Below are 6,000 nucleotides of genomic sequence, written 5' to 3'. Positions count from 1 at the left end.
CACAATATTTTACTCTTTTTTTTTTAATTTTGTTTTGCATGTACTGAGACATTTGTTTGTCACATACATAGTAGAGCGCTGATGTTTCCAAAGATGACCTTTTGTTGATAGTGTGAATGTTGACTGAAAATGAAGGTCAGTCCTCAGTCCTTTCAATACATAACACTGTTTTTTTAGTTGTGTCATACTTACTTGCTCACATCAAGCAGGCCTCAGAACTGAAATGAAGTTCTTAAACTTAACACTACAATACTCCTGAGAGTAAGTCATATGCCAACCCTTAATGAAAGCCATGTATAATACTCCTTAGTGGATGATTGCGCATGTTTGTGTCTAAGTCTCTTAACCCCTTTTTATATTTTTATGTATTCATCAGGTATACAATGTATCTAGGACAATCATTCTACCTTTAAGACTTTTGGTGCCGATCACTGTTAGGTTTGGCTGCACCACATTGTCAATTACAGTCCAGATGTTTTTGGTTCATAACATGTTTGCAGTGATAGACTTACTTCCTTTTTCTATTGAACTTTTCTTTTTTATTTTTAAGGTAGTAACATCATTTCTTACCCTGAAACTGTTGGCTATTGATCCTAATTGAACATGGTGTGATGCAGCATCCCAGGTTGTCATTCTGAAATAACTGCATGTCTGTCTGAAAGGCATTGTAATTCAGTATCACTTAAGGAGTTACAGGTAAAACTTTGAGATAATTATATCTAGATTATTCTGCTGAACAATGTACATATGCTTGCCATTCTACCCTTAATGACTTTAATGCAGCCCAGACCTAAATCTGACTGTAGCATATTAATTTTATTTTAGCCGTTTGGTGCAGAGATTTTTATCCAAGTTATATGTTGCATTGTCTAGTGAGGTATATGACTTTATTTCTGCTAACAAATATTTTGCATTCCTTACTCTGAACAGAGGTCATGCAATCACTCCAAATAGAAATCAAATGTAGTGTGACATGCTAGAATGTCATTATGAAAATCCTTGCAGTCCTACATTTGGTGTCAGTGTATAAGGAACCATTTGTCATTCCCCTGCCCTTTTAAAATAAAAAACGAAAACCTTAATAAAATAACTTGTAATCCAAAAACACTAGTTTTGACTATTGTACATGTAGGCTGCCCCAGTGAACTGTGCCCCTTCTGATAGGGCACACCTCTGCCTATGAGTCACATAAACTGTCTATATATAAAAGCTATGATTTTTTTTTCACAAACTGATTACTTCCCTACACAGGTACTGTACACATTTGCATTGCCCCTACCATGCTAGACTACTGAATGTTAACATGTAATCAAATAACTACAGTTGTTAGTCATGTTCACTCAAAACTCATTTGTACCTGCTGGGAAATGCACCATATACATGATGATGCAATGCTGATGTAAGATTTTGTATGGCACTTTCTGCTTTCTTACGATTGTGTTACTTTAGTTATGGCTAATATGTTTCATTGTAGAGGCATTCATACTGCTCATTCTGAACAGTATATACTTATGCTTACATGGTAACATAGTATTCCGAGAAATATTTATTTTGCTCTACCATTTGCATTATAACAAATACAGTATATCCACACTTTCTCCATGTAAACAGGCTACTTCATGTAAAAATGGCTGAAGTTTACATTCTTAAACCTTATTATTTCAACTTACAATGGCTAAATGCTTTTACTTATGCATTACTTGCAGAATGAGAGTCCCAGAATATGAATATTTGTAACATAGTATCTATTAGGTATACATTACAGTAGTTACAGACACACTGCTGTGATAACCCTTACTGCACTCTTGGGTGTTTTCAGTATACAGTTCAGTCTATACCCACATGAAAAGTGCACATAGCATGTCATAGTGTATATTTATCTGTTTTGCATGCCATAAGTATACTGTTTCTCACTGTGCAACTCATGGAGTGTTGCTCTGTGACCAAAATCTTATGTACTCCTGTCACTTAATTATGCCTATACAACAGGATGCACTGTGGTTTTGTTCAAACCTCCCATTGTGAAATGCACACCATTTTTTCTAAATGCTGACTCATGGAGGTTACAATACGTTATAAAAAATGTATGTCATCCACTGGTTCTGTGACACAGAAGGACAGAGGCCTGACTATAATCAGGATGACCTGTGACTGGTTAGTGACTTGGGTGTTACAGTTGCCAGGGAGTGAGATTGGAAGGAGTGGCATTTTGTCATCTTGCCCATTCTGAGAGGGAGGGGGGAGTGATTTCTGTATGTGATCTGGTACCTTAAAGGTGATGGGGACATAACCACAAGGCGGATTGCTATAAAAATCCAGCATTAGACAGTATAATTTGAGATAATGTTGTGTGGTGATGTATGTAACATCAGCAGCTCTGCCCAGTTAGGTCATTGCAAAAGAAAACAAAATAAAAAAACATACAGTGCATTAGGTTACAGGAAAAGGAGCGCCATTGAATTTCCATATTCTTTTTCCAGCCCACCTTTGGCTGCAGTGGTCCCAGGCCTGGAGAGTAATAGTGGTGACACTAAAGTTATGAGTAAATGGAACAAAAAAAACAGATGCTCACTTGAAAATTTACACAGCGGCTGAGAGCCATTAAAATGGTAACAGGTTCCAAGACAACAGAGATGGAAACAAATTATGCGAGTTTCTTCATTGCATAATCTGCAATTATATGCAAGTCACAGAAGATTTTGGTACAATCAGGTCTCAGCTGAAAGGAGTCATCAGTAAATAACCTTACACGATTACCTTACCGACAGGCTGCAAATAAAATGCAATAAAGACAAAATGGAATAAGTTAAATTATTAATTATCAATTTCTTGTAGAAAAAAGTTTATAGTACCATGTTACATGTGTATTTTTGTTTGTTCATATGTTTTTTTCTGCGAGTATTTTAAAACTGGAGTTACACTCTACAGAAAACCATATGCTATTTCTTAAGATGTTAAAAACTGCAAACCCAGGCTAAGACTGGTGATGGAGTATCTGTCCTTTGTGCTGATACTATTATTATTGTTGTTATTGTTATTATATATTGTTTAGGGAATGTTCACATATACATTTGTGTCCCTGGTCAAAAGTACAATATTCTGCATTTTAAAAATAAACAAATAAATAAATACATTTATTTATTATTATTTTATTTTACATTTGTTGACCGGGCTAGTCTAGCTGGATATATGTCCATTTTCAGTAGAGGCCCGGGGAGAAAAGCTCCACACATAACATAATAATGACAGACAGACATATTGTTAATAAAGACATACAATAAAAATAGAAATATAAATCAATTTTGTTAATAAAATCAACATACATTAAGGAACTCAAACAGTTTAATATCATACATAATGTTTGGTCAGTTTCAAAGCCTTTTACCTAGTACATAAAGGTTATGCAATAAGGCATTTGCCATATGGATAACAGTTGAAGCTCAGAAGGGTAGAGTAGTAGAAGGAGAATGTAAGATGAATAAAAGGGAAGAGGCAGGGGTTAGGAAGAGAGAGAGGAAAAGAAGGAAGACAGTCAGGAGGAGGTGGGAGAGATGGGAGAAGTAGGTTAGAGCACAGTGGGACAGCAAGGGAAAAGAAACAGGGTAGTTGCTAATTAATAAGCAAAAGAAGGGTAAAAGGAAAAGAGAGGGTGGGGAGAGGGAAGTTAGCCTGCAGTACTACAAGAACAAAGCCAGTGGTTTTGGAAGTACAGTTTGATATGTTGTCTGAAAAGAGGTAAGGATGGGATTTGATATGTTGTCTGAAAAGAGGTACATGCTGACAAATTGCCCTATTGTCAATCTGTCAGCAGTGTATTATTTAGAAAATGATGCAGTTAACTTCTAAACAGTCTGAGTAAAGCATTAATTGTGTGTCTAATTCATAAACTTTGTTTCAGTAAGACTTCCGAAAAAGGAAGTGCATTTGTGTACATGTGAGAGCATGACTTATTACTTTTCTGGGTTCCTTATTTTTTTTATTTACCTTATCTGTCATGTGCTTCTAGACCTTATCTATTGGTTAATTTACATCTTTCTTATTTCCTTTCTAGTGTGGATATTTTCTGTTTTTTGTCTTTATCAGATTACCTTTGTTTGATTCACCAGGCTCTTTGTGGTGAGTAGAATTTTATTTTATAAAGGATTTACTGCTATGTTTATTTTGGTTTACTTAACTTCTGAAAAGACATAAAAACACAGAGTTTAGTGATTTTTTTTTTTGCAGTAGCTTGGTTGTGACTTGTTGCTCTGATACTTAATTACTAGAGATTATGGAGAAGCATGTAACATAGTAACACAGCATGTAACATAGTAACGCAGCTTGTAACATACTAACGTAGCTTGTAACATAGTAACGCAGCTTGTCTTTAAAATGTGAAGAGTTCACAAAAGTTGACTTCCTGACCCACTTAGCCTCTAGCATTTAATCAGTATTTTTTTTTTGTTTTTTTGTTTTTTTGGAATATCATAGTTGCATTAGTGCAAAGTTTAGTTTAGCAGTCTTAAAAAGCATATCTTAGTTTTCTGGAACTTTTCGTTCAGAGCTTGGGCATATACTGTTTGCCTGATAATTCTGTGAGGTGTGTGTGTGTGTGTGTGTGTGTGTGTGTGTGTGTGTGTGTGTGTGTGTGTGTGTGTGTGTGTGTGTGTGTGTGTGTGTGTGTGTGCGTGTAGAGTTGTGGTATAGCTTGCCTTTAAAAAAAGTAATATTTTGTTTTGTTTTTATTCTGAATGGCATTCTTTTATGGGATTTTCTCTCAACCCTCTCACAGTCACAGATGTGATAATTGGTAATTTCCGGCACCTTCCTATCCCTCCTGGCCATGTCTTCCAGTTCCTCAGTACAAGCACCACAGTCTTTGATTGATGCTGAATGCTTTTTTTATTACAATAAGATTTATTTTGAGGTGGAGCTCACTCTTAAATATGCCATACATATTTCTTATAGGTAGATGGTTATTTATCAAAGATGCATCATGAGAGCCTTTAGGGAGTTTTTGGCACTAAATATATTAGCTGTTGTTACCTGGAGCATTTCACTGGTTATATAATAAAATGACAGGCCGCACTATAACCAGATCAGATCATTTGGTGACATGTTGGGGGGCTCATTGTGTTAAGAGATGGCTACTGGTATGATTGAGAGAACTCTTAGGTATGATGGGATGTGCAGGCAGAGGATATAGAGAATGGAGTAGGAGGTGAGGAAGATCAAAATGATGGTATGTGAAATGGGGTATATGGGAGGGCAGAAAAGACAAAAGGGGAGGAAGTTAAGAGAAGGACAGGCAGAGTTAGAGAGGCAGTAAGAAGGCTTTGATGAGGGGGACAGGGTGAGCAGGACAAGCTGTCGGGGGCAATTAAAGAAGCATAGGTTATGAGCTAGGACAGGTGTAGACAGATTTAGGTTAGTAGAAGAAGACAGACAGCAATAATGATGATGAGAACAGTGGAAGAAGAGGATGGACAATGAATACCCTCAATGAGACAGAGAAAATGAATGTTTAACCAGAACTGCAAAAGACGAGGTAAAGGGATCAGAAGAGAGAGCCAGGAGTGGACAGCAGGGGGTGAAGCCATGTAGGAAAATGACAGGAGGGGTGATAAAGGGGTAAGAACAAAATGGAGAAGGAGAGAACTGATAGAGGCAATGAGAAAAGCTGGAGTGATGCAGGTGTATAAGAGGGGCACTAGTCCTCTTCAACAGAAATCTTGATGAGTGGACAGGAAATAGAAAGTTCACCCTGGGGATCACTCCAGTGGCTCTACTTGATAGAGGCACTGGAAACTAACAATGGGTGGCACAATGCCTGGGCACTTCTATGGGTTCGGCTTGTAAAGACCCCAGGGCCATTAGCCTAGCACACACCTATGAACCTATGAACCTATAAAGGGTGATAAGAGAAGAGTGTCAGTTTGGGTACAGGGTTTTGTGATTGGAGACTCATTCTCCATAGAGTTTAAGAGCCTTGATAAAAAAACAGTCTCTGGATTAGACATG

The 6,000-nt window shown here is 37.1% G+C and overlaps 1 protein-coding gene across 1 annotated transcript in view; it reads left to right on the top strand.

Annotated features, from left to right (window-relative positions):
- Nucleotides 1-4,034: 4,034 nt before the first annotated feature.
- LOC122790291 (carcinoembryonic antigen-related cell adhesion molecule 5-like) overlaps nucleotides 4,035-6,000 on the top strand; it is a 663,376-nt gene continuing 661,410 nt past the window's right edge. The window contains exon 1 of the mRNA XM_044057792.1: nucleotides 4,035-4,116. The gene's annotated coding sequence lies outside the window, so the exon portion shown is untranslated. The remainder of the gene's footprint in view (nucleotides 4,117-6,000) is intronic.

This window comes from Protopterus annectens, chromosome 16.part0, assembly GCF_019279795.1.
Source record: "Protopterus annectens isolate FY-2018-M chromosome 16.part0, PAN1.0, whole genome shotgun sequence".
In the NCBI taxonomy this organism is placed as follows: Eukaryota; Metazoa; Chordata; order Ceratodontiformes; family Protopteridae; genus Protopterus; species Protopterus annectens.
This window is presented reverse-complemented; position numbering and strand designations above follow the sequence as displayed.